The 16,987-nt window shown below is 37.5% G+C and overlaps 1 protein-coding gene across 3 annotated transcripts in view; it reads right to left on the reverse strand.

Annotated features, from left to right (window-relative positions):
• The window catches only part of LOC107687841 (NUMB endocytic adaptor protein), an 85,324-nt gene extending 68,429 nt beyond the window's left edge, over nucleotides 1-16,895 (reverse strand). For 2 of the 3 annotated variants that reach the window (XM_016485321.1, XM_016485317.1), the window contains exon 1: nucleotides 16,642-16,895. The gene's annotated coding sequence lies outside the window, so the exon portion shown is untranslated. The remainder of the gene's footprint in view (nucleotides 1-16,641) is intronic. The other variant, XM_016485320.1, reaches the window with a different exon arrangement.
• Nucleotides 16,896-16,987: the final 92 nt, after the last annotated feature.

Raw genomic sequence — 16,987 nt, forward strand, 5'->3', positions numbered from 1 at the left:
TAATTTCTGTAGTATTTCTTACCTGAATAAAAACTTACTTGACCTGAAAAACTTAGTTTCATAGTTCTCTTTATTCTATTGCATTTATTTGTACTGTTGTTTGCAATTTTTTGTGTTCTTATTTTATTACTGACTTTTTACTTGTTTTTTATGAAAATAAAACTTTGCGTTGAAGAAAAGTAGATTTTTGTTTGTATGTGCTGTCAATTATAGTTCTTAGAAAGAAAACCGAAAATGGCAAAAATCTTTATCGGCAGGCAAGATCACACTAACAAAAAAATCGGAAATCGGAATCGGCCAAGAAAATTGCAATCGGTGCATCTCTAATTAAAAAGGCAGAGAAACAGAGAAAATGCCAGAGAGAGAGAGAGAATCAGTGGGGGCTCTGAGCAAGGTTAATTCCTCTAATGACTCTGACAAACGCAAAGAAACTGACTGACACTTCATGTTAACAAATTGTGCGTCTGTGTGCAGCCACCGCTGCATGAGACAGAATCACACATGGACAGGTGGAGAAGCAAATCTCTCCATGCTCTCCAGTGGCGTCAGTCTCACACTGGAATAATGCTCAGTAAACTGCTGCGTATGCCACCGGATGCAGCGTCGTCTGAAACCGATCACTGGGCTTTGGCTGGGAACCAAAACCCAGTGAGGTGCCTACTGAGACAACATTACTGGACATCGATATGTGTGAAAGAAAGTGCAGTATTGCATAGATGTTATATTTTGACAACAACACAGGGCTCCACATTAACGCTTGTCAAGTGGATTTTGTGAAGGGGCAAGTGAAAGAGAATTTTACTTGCCTGACCAGACAAGTAATCTGATTAAAATTTTAATAATAAACAATAACTAAGGCAGCACCGAAACTTTGGCGAGAATGATTCTGATTTTATTACTTTCAGTGTAAACGGTGACTAATAACGGATAATGTATTGACAGTATCAAGGTCGCGTCAGTTGAGGTTTCCATCCAACGAGTCAAAGAGAACAAAATCATCACTTCCTGATAAACTGGCACTATACATCACTAAGAAAAGTAGGAGAAGCTACTGAATATAATAATTTTCCTATATAACGTTAATAAATTGCTTGCACCTCAGAACGAGCAGACGAAACACAATGAATGCGGTTATTGCTTTCAGAGGTGGATGCTGCTGTTTGGGAACGCAGTTCTGGGAGGCAGGCAATTATACAGAAATACTTTGATGACAGACTTTGCTCGGGCATTTCCGAATGACCATATAACAACATTTCAGATGCTGGGGAACAAGATCGGTCGGCTGGTTAGTCAGGATTTGCCGTCCCATAGCGCAAAGTCACATGACTTTTTTGATGCGCTTGGAGGAATTTATTCGCAAAATGCATTTCCATCTCCCATTATTCGCATTAACCCTTTTTCGCACAAGTCAAAAACCACCTCAAGCGAGCGCAAAAACTTTTTTGCGAATTAAAGGCATTTTTATTAGAAATTCAGCGTTTCCATCTCTCGATTCTGATGCGATACTTCAAAATGCGCAATAAAAGTTGGGTGATGGAAACCCAGCTATAGTTAGGTATCATTCTGGAATCAGACTGTGGCTCCTTGAACCAAAAGTGGATCAAAATGTGAGGTGCCTAAAAATTCCAACCTCATATTAGAGAACAACCCATTCGGAAGTTAAGAATAACACACCATGAGAGCTACAAATATGAGTAAAATAACAGCGCAGGTTACAAGGTGGTTTATAATTCAAATATCTTTATTAAATATTTCCAGAGGAAACGATATTAATGGTAGCAGCTGTTCAGTCCACACACATGGGCTCTTCTTCCAGTCTCTTCTCTCACAGAAATCCTTCTGATATGCTGATTTGCTGCTCAAGAAACATTTATTATTATCACTGTTGAAACGTGTGCTGCTTCATTTTTTTCTTTTTTTGTGGAAACCATGGTATATTTAGGATTACCTGATGAATATAAAGTTCAAAAGAACAGCATTTATTTTAAAAAAAAATTTTGTACTTATATAAATGCATTTGCTGTCACTTTTGATCAATTTTATAAGTCCATGTGAAATAAAAGTATTATTATTATTATGGATATGAAACAAAACTACTTAAAACAATTACATAAAAAAGAAATAAATAAATACTGACCCCAAACTTTTTAACGGTAGTGTAAATTTGTTAAGGAACTTACAGGAAAATTAAGGAAGAATAGTGCAGCTGAAAGAATATCTCAGTAAATACAGTATCGCTATACTTCACAGATCACAGCTAACAGTATTGGAGTCTCTACTGGACACAGTACAGATGCTTGACCACTGTGAAGTGTACAGGACCACAGATAAGCCATTTATGAGAGCAGAGCAGAAACGCACACAAAAGCACCACCATTTGCATATCTAGATGAAAGTAGGCATATGTTTACGGCTCTGTCAGGGTTCAGTGTTATCTGTGAAGGGCAAGTCTGCTCACCTTCTCTTGACAAAGCCATCAGACAGGCACCGTGACTGCTCAGGACGTCACATAATAGGAAGTTGACTCAGATATCCAGTGTAATCAAGGATTTGCAGCTCCTGTTCTACATCTCAATTTAAATGTAATATGCTTTGTCTACGTACAGTTTCATTAAAACCATGCAACATGTAAATCTTTAGTATAGAAATACAAAGTTTGAAGCACAAGGCCACCGGACATTCCTGCTTAAAGAAGCAAAACACTGCAGTTAATAAGTGATGCATTGGAACAGCCAGCCTGATGTGTTTGTATGAGAGAAAGAGTACAGTGAACTTTATCTGACATGAAACGTGCATGAGCCTATCCAGTCCGACAGGAAAGACGTTCATGAAGAGTCCGAGAGAAGGAAACAGGAAGAGGAAGCGTTTGGGATAGAAAGCACACCGTCCTGTAGCAACCTCAGGATGATAATGGAGTCTGAACCAGCACACTAGCTAGCACACTCATTCATGTACACTTCCCTGGAAGAGAGACACGGTCTGCTGTCAGAAAGACATGAGTCTATCACACTCAGTATACAGGTTTCTTCCTAACAAAGTCAACCATGTAGGCACGCATCAATAATGGCCTGCCAATATATAATCTCCACTTTGCTATGCAGAGGATACTTAAAACGTACAAAAGTATATTGGCTACAACTAGACGGCAAATGCTAAGACTCTTCTCCGCTCTTCAAACACACACAAAAAAAACATTAGCCTTTATAGACATAATTGTCCAGTTGCACACTGTTCTTATTCAAACATCAGTTCTTTATTTACCCTTGCATTGCAAACAAGCAGAGATCCATATCCAGACTATAAATCTTGGCTGGTTTAGGCCTGTCGTGGACAGCTGACTCCCAGAGATCTTCATATTCTGTGCAGTGGTCGATTCCCCACAGTGATTTTTTTTTAAATTGTCATTAAGGGGCTATATTTGCCCCCTTAAATTGATTTCCAGGGCAATTCTTACCTTTATAAGTGCATTTCTTCCTAACCTTATTAGATGCATGCATCATCTTTTCTATCAAATTCTTATATTTAATGAATAAATTCAAAGAATATTAAGACAGATCTATTCAAATGAAATCAGTATCAACAAAACATTTACACCAACTGATAAATGCAGCTCAGTAGTGGCATAAATAGAACCATATGCATTTTACTTTTCCTTAAATTCAGTGTTTTCCATTTTATACTGGATGATTTATTAACATTGTAACAATTTTATCAATAAAAAAAAAATCAATAAACTTCATAAAAATTTCATGTTTATGACTGGATTTTGCGATTCTGTCTATGTTTTCCGCATCACGAACATCATAGGGCCCTACATAAATACAATTACACTGCAATTAAACGATTTTTAATTAATGCTATGAGACTGTTCTTTCAAAAAAAAATAGAAAACTGTAATAAGAAATAAAAAAAAACAACACTAAAATCACTGAAGCATTCAACTGAGCGCTTAATGAAAATATGCAGTTAAGTAAACAGATCAAAACAGTCAGAGCCAAGAAGGATATATACCTCTTTAATATATTATTAGCAACCAGTAAGAAGGCCATTACAAGGAAATGGCTTAAGGAAGATCCCCCATCTGTATGTGAATGGCAAGAAATTGTACATGATGTCTACAGTATGGAAGTGCTGACCCTTTCCTTAAGACAACAATCTACCAAAATCTCATCATACTGGGGGAGGTGGTTGAAAAGAAAAGATTTAATAGATGACCTATGTTTTTTTTCCCTTCCCTCTCTCTCTCTCTCTCTCTCTGTTTTGCCATTTATATGAGTTTGAAGCTCCTTAGATAAGTGATCGTTAGATCATTTTGACTCCTGATCCATAAACTGTGTCAGATGTGTAACCCTTAACATAACTTTGTATGGCAGAATCTGATCAAAATCTGAATACTCATGAATGTAGTATAAGTTATATTTGGTGACCACTGTCTGTATGTATATGTCTGTTATGTGTATAGGTTGTTCTTTAGAATATATCCTTTTGTTCTGTATTTGTTTGAAAAAAAAAGACAAAAAAAACAAACAAAAAAAAAACAGTCAGAGCCATATTCTGAGTAAGTATTCTCAAAAATATAACCAAACGCTCTGTTTGATCCCAATTCCTTTAGGAACATACATAGACAAAAAAAAACTTAATCACTCCTAAATTATGCCCAATGACCCAGTTTCCTCACTCTCAATTAGGGATATGCCGGTATCAAATTTTCATGTTGCGATTAATTGCTAATGCTTTTATCACGGTATGCGGTATTATCACAATATTGAAATTTAGTTAGACAGTATCGTGCATATTCATTACCGTGATATATCGCATTACAGAATACTGGCACAAGTCTACTCTCAATACTTTAAAAAGCTGACACAGACTCTGTTCAGGAATCATCTTTCCACAATCATGGCTTAAACACAACTGATACAGTTTTTTGGTTTTATCAGATGACGGAATCTTCCGTTAAATTAATAATGAGTATCTCACATGACTCTGGGGCAACGCAGCTGAGATTTCATACGACTGAATTATATCACTGGCATTCACACATATACGGTTAAATCTCCCTGATGTCTTCAAATAGAAAAGTTCTATTAAGTTTACAATTATATCAGTATGTGTGAAAGGGCCACACGGGTCTCAAAGTAAATTCTAGATATACCGTTCATATTTTCTTACATCCTCATCGTGTTAACAATAGTGCAAATTATCACCAACTATTACGATACCACACGCATCATTCAAGATAAAATGACGGGATCACAACTGAAGCTACACAAAACAAACATCAAAATATTATATATTTAAACCCGAAGAATATTGTTAGAAAAAGAATTGAATACAACAGAATAGAAAGATACCACAGCCCTAGTTTTAAAAACTTACATGGATTCTCAGTTAAACACATCATGATTCCATGTGGTGACAGTGAAAAATTAAAAAGTCCAAGGGATTTGAATGCTTTTAAGTGACACCAATAAAAATTCCTCTTCTTAAGTAACTCCAGATGAGTTTGTTTTCATGATGCCATTCACTTACTTACATGCTGCGATTTCACATTATAAACTTCAAATGCCATTAAAGTCTGTCATATTTAAAGATATTAACAGTCTTACTCCTACTGGTGACGCTGACTCACGTACAGTATGAGCCCTGCGTCTGCTGTTAACAGTAGTAGTCAGAGGCGGGACATCTGGCCCATCAGCCAAAGGTTATGTTGGTTATCTTAAAAGGAGCTCAAGCAGGTCTTGTCAGAGTAAACTGTGTTTGTTAAATGCCCTACTGAAACCAGAGCCTCTCCGATGGCTCGACTCATGTTTTATTCAGGCTCTGCCAGTCCAGCAACAAATACATCTGAAACCTGTGACTAAAATCACACAACCCATCCATCCTGATTGAAACCAGCAACCCATTCTTATGCCTGCACCTAATCCTTCAGATGACAAAAGGCCATTGACCAGATTGAAACCCCTAATAATATTCTAATTGCACACTGGTGAAAATCACAAAAACGGTCAGGAACATGTTTGGGTCATCTTCCACAAAATACATTTAAGGAAATAGACAATATATTTTGTACCATTAGGATGTAAAAAATTCATTTTGGGGGGAAAAGTGTATAACCGTCATAATTAAAATAATGTCACAATGCAAAAACTTCAAAATGTTCTTAAAATATGCTTCTTTTTCTTTTTCTCCCAAATTCTGTTTTTCCCAATTTAGCTATCAAAAAGCATGTCTAATTGATTTAAATAATGAAACTTATAGCTACAATTTATTAAAAGTTTAATCAAAAATAGATTTTTAGGGCCTTATGAAATTCTTTTTATTTTTCCTAAATGTATAAAATTTTTCCTAAACCCTTTTCTTTCTTTTTTTTCCTTTTAATATTTCTGGTTTCCATTTTAATTGTTTAATTGCATTTTAAAAATCGAAAAGCATTTCTTATCAACTGAATTTACATGTTCAAACTTTAACAATTTAACAATCCATAACAATTTATGGATTTATGTTTTAATACACATTTATTATCAAAAACGGTGGTAATAAAATGAAGGCATAAAACATTAACAATTTAATTAATCTTTTAAAATGTAATCAAATAATTATTTAACAATTCTTTTTAGTTTTGGCAAACAAAGTGCTGCACAACAGAGGTTTACTGTTAAAATTAAAACATGGAAGAAAAAAATGTGTGATATATCTTTAAAAAAAGTTTGAATAATTTTATAAATAGTAATAGCAGTAACATTGTCCTACGACTTCAACAGCTACAGGTTCACAAAGTCATGTTTTGTGTAAGCAATAAACGTTTGTAAAAGCTTCATTCGGTTCCCCAATCAAACTAAACCAAAGCAGATAAGAAATGCTGGTGTAAGAAGCTCTTCCTCTGTGAAAGACAATACTGAAAGAACAGGTAACAGGAGCCTGTGTGACTCATAGCATGCTGGTTCAAACCAGAGAGAGGATTTCATCACACCCGGTCTGACCAGTCTGACCACTCAAGGAGGCCCAATGAGGCCTGTAGTATTCACCATTCTCCTTCTGGGTGACTGCGTCACGCCTGAGTGACACCTGAAGCCACCAATCTGGCCATCTCTCTCCTCTAGGCCCACAACTGAAAGAACTCATTGTCTGTCGTCCAAGACAATGGAGACTGTATTGCATGAGAAGCCAGGGAGAGATCGCCGTTCCACGGACAAATGCGTCCATTGGAGCAAAAGCAGTCCAAATAATGGAAAATTACCCAGCGGCACTGATCGCAGAGGTTTGATTGCTTTGAAGCAATGCGCTCAGTAAATAGCAGCTCCTTCAGCATGCGAGCTGGGACCTCTGCTATCAGTCTCAGTGGCGTCTCAGGGGCCGCCAGGACTCCAGAAGAGCTGCAGCCTGACACTGATCACTAGGGCAGGTGTGTCCAGTCGACTGAAGAATGCAGCAAGCTCACAAGGCTTCTATCAGGTCCCGTGCACCCTTTTCTACCTGCAGAGTGCCCAATCTGGACCCATTTCCACCAAATGGGGGCTAATATAATTTCCTCAGTGAATTATTTTTCTTTAATTAAAATAAATTGAAATAAACAATAAAATAAAGCTAAATAGAAATATTTAAAAATGAATTAAAATGCACATATCAATATTAAAACAAATTCAAATAAAAACTACAAATATTAAAATATAAAAAAATTACTATAACTGTATATAATACTAAAATGATGCAAAACTAAAATAGATCACTCACAGTTTAATCAATGGAGCCGTTTACATGCAGCAGCCTAATGTCACATGCATTCAGTTAAAGGATGCCCTGTTTCTATTATTGACTGCATTTACTCCAGCCACATCTACAATCAGTTCAAGAATTGAATGCTATGATTTTTTTTCATTACGGTAAAAATTTGTGGTCGGTATGATTTTATTTGAGAGAAATTAATACTTTTATTCTGCAAGAATCCATTAAATTGATCAAAAGTTATGGTAAGGGACATTTCTATTGTTACAAAATATTTCTATTTCAAATAAATGCAGGTTTTTTTAGCTTTCCATTCATCAAAGAATCCGGAAAAAAAGGTTTCTACAAAATATGAAGCAGCAGAACTGCTTTCAACATTGATAATAATCAGAAATGTTTCTTGAGCAGCAAATCAGCATATTAGAATGATTTCTGAAGGATCATGTGACACTGAAGACTAGAGTAATGATGCTGAAAATACAGCTGCGCATCACAGAAATAAATTACAGTTTACAATACATTCAAATAGAAAACACTTATTTGAAACTGTAATAATATTTCACAATATTACTGATTTTTACAGTGTCTTCGATCCTGGGTGAGCAAAAGAGATTGCTTTGTATTTAAACCACCGCTGATGATTAAAGCCAGCTCATGATATCACAAAATCATGGAATTAAATTACTTTGGCCGTTCTCAAAACTATGAGTAGATGTTTGTTTGTGGTCTGTTTATGAAGTAACATCGTTAGTTTGAAGTTTGTTAAAACACTGGCCGTTCCTGGGAAAGCTCTGCACCGTCACCCTTTCAATGGAAAGGGTGTGAGAGAAGCACACAGACACGGACTGTACAATGAGACTCATCTCACCAGCCTGGATCTCTGATAAAAGCCTGAACGGCTGAAGGCAGTCCACTGATGCGAGGCAGAGGAAACACACTCCTCTCCAGACTGCCCTCCTCCTCCTCAGGAAAGGAATGCACATTCTTCCCATGTTACTCTCATCTTATCTGAGGGAGGGAGGGAGTGAGCTCTTGGAAAGCACAATATGTGCTTGTGTTCACTTTTGAATCATCAGTGTTGAAACAAACGTCTACATCAGCGATCTTCAGGCAACAACGCAGAGCTGCATTTTTACAACATAGCCTAGAATTAAAAAAAAAAATTTTATGTTTTGCAACAAATGTGACAAAATTGAGAGCGACTAAAGGCAGGAAAACACACATCCAATTTAAGCTCAAACGATGCATGACAAAACCTGTAAATAGAAACGCTCTGCCGGTAAACAAACCACAGGAAACATCCTGACTTCAATGCAACGCTCTGCAGTAACGTCAGCAGCAATGCGAGCGAACGCAGCACGGCGCGACAGGCCTCGTGTTACACAACCCGTCCTGCGACAGGCGGTTGAAATTCCTAGCGAACCATGATGCAGCAAACAAAACAGATTTCATGACAGCGAGGAGCCTTCGGTAAGCTCTCTGACACTCGCCACGATCAAGCCTGCTTCTGACACAGAGCCAAAATCTGAGTGCTCTCATACCCCGCCACTGCTGCTGTTACCAGGAAACCAGCGTCAAAGCCGCGAGCGGAGCTGTGCCACAGGACATTACGTGTGCAGGTCATTGAGAAGATATCACAGTGTGCCACAGGTTGCAGATTAGCACGCGGCTGTCCTTGAGCATGAGGCTGATGATAATCACACAGAGAACAAATCACTGCGCTCAATCAGCCCCGCTCATCTACAGGTCCTGCACTCTTATAACTGCACAGGCTGCTTTAACACTGCTGCTGATTAACACTCTTATCATGATAATTAGCTTTACTATCGAGAAGCTTACAGCACTGAATCATCCCTTTCACATTTGACACTTTCACAAAGGCCTCTTATATGAGAACTCCACATGTAAAGGCATAGTTGTGCCAAAATGAAACTTACTTTCTCTGCGGAACACAAAGGGATATGTTTAGTAGAATGTTCACGTTGCTCTTTTCCACACAACAAAAAAGGACAAAAAAATCTCCATAAAAGTAGGGCTGGGTTATATTTGATACACCAACTATTAGTGATATTTAGGGTTGGGTACCGAACTTGGTACTTTTAAGGGTACCGACCGAATTGCGTCGGTACTACCGAGTACCGATTCACGTTAAATCAATCGGTGCCAAATTTCGGTACCTGAGAACGCATCTGGGCGCATACGCTACAGAGAGAGAAAGAGAGACCCTGTGACGTGAGGTCACCCCTGCAACTCGTTCAAACAACACACAGGGCAAGCCGAAATGTTCTGAAGCGTGGTTACATTTCTAGGGCCATATGGCTTCTGCAAAAACGCGAAAGGGATCATGGAGTCCATTCATAAAAACGTACTTTACTCTATAGCGCGGAATGCCACGGAATTCCTCAATTTTGGATCACACAATTTTTCTTCCATGTATTAATTTAAACAGTAAACCTCAGTTTGTTTGCCAAAAAATAAAAGGGTTTAATTTTCATTTGATTTAAAATAAATGTTTAATGCCTTAATTTGATTTTCAGAAAAATTCAAGCAAGAATTTCTGGGGGAAAAAAAAAGAAAGAAAGAAAGTTTGTAGGGCCCTATCGTTCAAAATGTTGAAATTGAGACTTTTGGACTTATTTTTTCACTGAAATAAATGTTTTTGTAATTATACAGAGAGTAAAGTACCGAAAAAAGGTACCCTTGTGTACCAGCACCGAAATTCAGGTACCGGTACCGGTACCGTACCGGTTAAAATGTGAACGGTACCCAACCCTAGTGATATTATCGCAATATTTTTGCTGACAATAGAAAATGAGAGAATGTTTTATATATCACAATAATGTTAAGAGACAGTAAGCCAATTTCACTCACATCTCAGAAGCTGATAGGCGTTATGTGTGTGAAGAGTGTCAAAGGTTTCTGTTCCAATTTTTGTATAATTTTTATACGGTTTATATTTCATTTTTAAATACATTTAATTAAATTTGATTTTAAATGTTCCTATAAGTTCTTTAAGTCAAAATCAGTAAGAGGTCACAACTTTTAGATTATTATTATTATTTATATATATATATATATATATATATATATATATACATACATACACACACACACACACACACACACACACGTAAGAAACTTTTTGTACATTTCTCATAATATTAATAGATTGTGGCATAGAGACGCTATCACAACTAAAAAAGGTCCACTAAAGTTTAACTTTAAATTGAAATTGTAAATACAAAGTACAGAATTGTCTTCTGTGCTACCCTACACAGACTGAGATTCATCCCACAGAATCACAAAATCCTGCGGGAAATACCGTGAAAGCATCAGCAGACGTCTGACGTCAAGAGCTCAACATAAAGCAGCAGGACTGCTGAAGTTTTAGCCGTCAGGTGCAGTTTCAGTAACATGAATTGGTTAGTAATGACGTCAGCAATGACGAGTTTTGCAGCAATGTCTTAATGTCAATTTCTTCAGTGTGCGAGTGGATCGTTCTTCCTCTTGCGACATGCTGATGGGCGAGGCTGGCAGGCAGATTTCAACACGCTATTGAAGTCAAGAGTTCTCATTAACACCAGCATTGTGTTCCTGTAAAATGAGTGCAGATGGTCCGCAAAATACCTAAAGATACAAATGTCTCTATTAGCAAGGCATTAATTATGCTTAAGACTTAATTATGAATATGATTAGCATTATTCTGCATGCTGATAAGTCTGATGAAGGTTCATTTCAAGGCTACATCACGAGTCCTTTCGAATGGACATTCACAGTCATGCAATGAAGGGAAAAACGCCAAACAGAGGCCTAAAACAGCTTGATGAATTTTCAAAGTTTATAGATAAATCACTGTTGGTATTCCTTTTCCACAAAGACAGTGTTCAGCCCTTAAACCTGCAGGTCTTGAATCAGGAAGTCAGTGGCCGGTGGGCATGACAGTCTTCTCACCATCTAAAGCTTTTAAGACAACAACAACAACTCCAGCTAGACACAAAACAAAACTAGACTGTATTCTGTAAAAATTCTAATTTAAACCTTTTAAGTTGCAAACATTATTTTGAGTTCTGTTGACATAATTATGTTGATCATTACATCAACATAATATTGTGTGCCATTTAAACTGAAATTTCTGCATTGATTTTTCTTTATAAGTTGTAACTTCATGAAATTCTTGGGCAGTGGATTTACAGTTCCCATCATGCTTCGCATAAGAGTGGATAATGATAATGAGCAGAATAAGTTACATTTAGCATGTCTTATGCTTGCTATTAATTTGAAATGAAACAGAGCCCACACTCATGAAATGTAATTTTAATTTAATTTTTTGGAGTAATCAACATTTTTTTTTTTTAGCAAAGACATTGGTTTTTAGTGTATATGTATAGTATTTAAAGTCGACATTAAATGAAAATTCACCTTTTGTATTTTTTTTTATTTTTATCATTGATCTTATCGTAAACGTTTTATCCATGGTTCATTGTTTTGGACCTCGTCATTTTTTATCAAAATGTCATAACTGGATCTTCCTGTAAAATGGCAGACTTCTCTCTGGTGATGTACACCAGACTTCTCCAATCACTGTGCTCAACACTAAGGAATTTTTCTACTAGTCCGGTCAGGCCAGTGGTTAAAATTTTTACTTGCCCTGCCACAAACAATACAATAGCTGTTATTGTTGTTTTTGACCCCTGTTATCTGGTATTCTAATAAATAAGCTTATATAAGTTCAGAATTCAGTTCTCTTGCGCGTCTTCTTGCACTTGAATGCAATAAAAACAATTGAATGTTTAAACTGGCAAGGCAACTGATAAACTTTTGTGACGACGCAGCAGTGACAAATCCCCGGGCCATCATGCAGTCCTTATTGTCGAGACCTGATTTATTTATTCACTTAAACTCCGTCCCTTTCTTACAATCGACTGCACGCTCTCATTCACATCTGCCTCCATCCAATCAACAACCAATGGTTTCAACTAGGGGTGAAACGATTCATCGATATGGATCGATACATCGATACGATGTCTGACGATACGATGCATCGATGCCACACGTAAAATATCGATATCTGTAGTATAAATAGGCACCTTTATTTTGGCTCTGTCCACTTTTTCACATAATGTCCGTCTAAGCATTACCGCCAACGCGTGCATTCTCGTTCAAACTCACGTATCAGGATTCGATATAAGGACTGCACGAAGGCACAAGGTGAGCATAAAAGACGCTCGGGATTGTTTGCGGAACAGTCGAGCGCTGTGTGAGAAGTTTTCTGCGCACACATCTGAATCGCGCGCACGCACACAGACAGCCGCGTCTACACCGCGCGAATACTAAATTGAGCTCTCTTTTGCTTTTTTGAGCATGGATTGATAAATACAGACAAAATTACATCAAAATGCGCGTTTTGGCGAATATCCTAGTAAACACAGTTGGTTAGGCATATGTCTTAACGTAAACAGTTGAGAAAGAAAAGGCATGTGTATCAGTAGCCTATATTAAATCTGTGCTTCGTTCTTAAAATGAAAGCAAACTAACAATAAATCTAATGCTGTCAAAAGAAAAATACAAGTGCTCACTGCTCCTGACTAAATAACCTTTGTAACATCAAAAATGATTAATCTATAATTTATACAGTGAAGACCATGCAGTTATTTTACATTTGATTTTTACATTTCTGTAGCGTACCTGAACATTTCTTTTAGACAGAGCTGAAAAACCTGAAAAGCACTGTTTATTGAACTTGTGTCTTTGTTCTATTGTATTTATTTTCTGCTATTGCTTGTAATTTGATTAATGTAGAAAAGATTTTTAGCACTGAGCCCATAGTAGCAGCCAGAATTGTTTTCCCAATTGTTTATTTTCTTTATTATTTCAAAAAAAATGTGTAGGCTTATTTTTTTGTTGTGAATGTCCCAATTGTGGTACAGGATGTGAAAATTTCAGATAAATGTTCATGTTATATATTTTGGTTGCATTTGTGAGTTAATAAAAATGTAGATGGTTGTTTAAAATAGATATATAATATCATAATATCGATATATCGATCGATATACTCCTGTATCAAAACGAATCGTATCGTATAATTTTTCTGAGGTATCGGCAAATATCGTATCGCTGGGTATGAGAATCAATATCGTATCGTATCGTGACGAACCATCTGATTTACACCCCTAGTTTCAACCAACATTTTTTTTTCCTTTTCCTGTTTTGCATCACAATACGGTAGAAACCATCTGTCACTACATCTGTTCCATCCCGATTTCAAATAACTTTTGACTTACATCAATTTAAATTACTTAAAAAGTTGAAGTGATCTGGTTCTGGAGAAGATTCACAGATGCCTGACCAAACACCAGCACCATTTTGGTTCAAAACTGGGGTACGGCTGGATTCCCAGATAACATTTCATGGATGTGCCGTCACTGAAAGTGATGTCAGCACTAAGTCAGAGAACTGGACACATACCAGGCCAAAGTCCATCTGCAGAAACAGCAGTAATATCTCAGTGTAACTCACGGCTCACATCACAGCCATTCAACCTGCACCGTGACCTCTCTTTACACGCGGCTATAAAACAGAGAATCTGAAATGGAGAAGAAATAAATTACGGGAATGGAGGGAAGACCTAATCATCCACAACAGAAAGGAGAGCGATGTACGGCCTTCTTCAAAAAAACGACATAAAAAAACTGAATGAATTAGTCATTTTATTAGGGTTACACATGCAAAACTGTACAACCTTGAGCACAATCATATCAAAACATAACCCGATCAGGGTACAGAGTTTTGGATGTGAATGATTAACCGCTGAGCAGCCCAGGACAGCTGGAACCAAAGGTAGCTGAGTAAACAGATAAGAGCAGATTTCTATCTTGGCAGTGTAGCCTCTATAAGGAAATGACAAACGACTTCATCCCACAAGAAAACCCTTCTTAAGTGTGTAGTTTGACAGCAACTCTCATTCAGATGACTCATCAGCTGGATGCACTCATTTCCGAATGCCATCACACTTTTAAGTAAAGCCAAACCCTCATACCAATCTAGGTGAACATGTATGTTACAATGAAACCTGCTCGTTTTCAATGGAAATCCAACACTGGCTGGTTGGTATTCCTGTAGATTGTAGGAATTTGAACTATGGCAGAACTGATGTGGCAATAAGTCATTAAGCCTTGTGTAATTAGCACATTTAGTGCACAATCAAAGTTTAAATATAAGCAGAAGGCAGCAGAGACCATGACTAAAGCCACAGGTCATGACCTTAAACCTCTAAAGCCTACTGTATCATATTTAATACACAGATATGGCTTTTAAGTGATAAACATGATCAACATGATCAAAACTTCTACTACATGCCATCTGTCGACTGATTGAGAGTTTAGACTTTTTTTTAGTAAAAGGTATTTTTGTATAATTGTACAATCGTCCACCTTCAGCTCGTGCTTCAAGTGTCTTTTTGCTGTCAAATCTTAACTGATGTTTATAAAACAAATGCAATAACTTTGATATTGTTAGTAATATTTCAAGAACACTTACTGGACTGAAGCAGCTTCGCATTACTTGATTCTCCAGACATCTTTTTTTTTTAGAAAAAAATATGAAAAAAATATGGTCTCAAATATGATCATCAGGCTATTGGATAACGTTTGTTTGTTCATCTCTCAATCATCACTGGATTGCATTACATCTTTTGATCATTAAACTAAGCATTTAAATCTCATCTTACTGAGACATATTATTGGAGATATAGAGTGATGACTGATATTTACATAATTGAATGTAAATATCTGTTATACTGTTATAAAGACCTCATTGATTTATAACAATAAAATATCAGCATCTGCACCAAATTGCATTTTTTCGCTCAGTCTGTGCCTCTGAATAAAACCCTCCATATGTTTTTCCCTCCATATTCTTAAAGGGGTCCTATTATGCTCTTTTACAAAGTATTGATTTAGTTTTGGGGGTGTACTAGAACATGCTCTCATGCTTGGTATCTTACTATGCGCCATAAAAGCCTGATGTATCAAACATGATGCAAAACAAATACACAACATAGGCTACTTTTCTTTTCTATTTTGCCTAAATATTGAATAAACAGTTCCATTTCAAAACAAGTGAGATTCTTCTGACAGTTATTGCCCATGTCAGGGTTAATGACAGGCTGACCCATGCTGCTGGCAGGAGATACAAGTGACTCTCAGACTAATGTGTTGTTGTGTAGACTAGGATATAATCACGACTCTCACACCAAACTATCATTCTGGAGTGTGACAGCTACAAACACGGCTGTCTGTGATGCAGCAGCAAACCGATGATTACGAAGTCATAAAAGGAGGTTAAGTTCCTGACTTATGTCACCCTAAGCTGAACAACTCCAGCACTAATCTTCAACAACCAGCTTGTTTAGAATAAATTACAGTTCGGTACATGGCAACAGCCCATTAATGAACTCCTAACATAAAGATCTCCCTGTGCTCTGGTGTTCATAATAACACAATACGTGATAGTGTAACAAAGTGGTTAGTGCTTCAGTGTTGTGAATCAGTGGCAGGTGAGCTGCTAACCGGCTAGCTGAGCTAGCGACTCTTCAACAAACTGCCCGAACCAACAAACCGCTTAACCAAAGCTTAACCCTCGACACGAAACACACAAGACAGTCGGCAAACTGTTTTCATCATACGAAACATTAGTTTAAGCCATTTAATCTCGCTAGTCGCCGGTTAGCAGCTGATTTAGCCGGATGCTACGTTATGAAGTCAGTCAAACAGTCAGTTAGCTCGTTAGCTGGCTAACAACAACATCTTCAGCCGTCGTTTTAATAATGATCACTATTATTGTTATAACATCCTCAGGCCGATCGTCATCCACACAGCGTCTCCGTTCAGATGGGTAGGTAAAGGTGCATCGACTCACCTGTTCAGCGGCGGGTCAGATGAGCTGCTCGTATCCACAGATGATCACAGAGATTCGGAGATTTACACGACCAGGAAAATAAAATAGTTTATTCCCCAAGATATGGATGGATGCCACTGGAACTCTTCACCTACCTGTCTGTCTGTCTATATGTGTGTGTGTGTGTGTCTCGGTCCTGACCGCCTGTTCGCCGGGTTCAGGCAGCCGTCAGCCGCTGATCTGCGCTGGGCGGGTCACAGTCTGACACGAGCGCTCATTAATTATTCACAACATAAACAATCAGTCTGGGCGGAGCATTCACAACACCCCTGTGTGTGTGTGTGTGTGTGTGTGTGTGTGTGTGTGT

This window comes from Sinocyclocheilus anshuiensis, unplaced genomic scaffold (genome assembly GCF_001515605.1).
Source record: "Sinocyclocheilus anshuiensis isolate Anshui unplaced genomic scaffold, SAMN03320099.WGS_v1.1 scaffold197, whole genome shotgun sequence".
NCBI classification, from domain to species: domain Eukaryota; kingdom Metazoa; phylum Chordata; class Actinopteri; order Cypriniformes; family Cyprinidae; genus Sinocyclocheilus; species Sinocyclocheilus anshuiensis.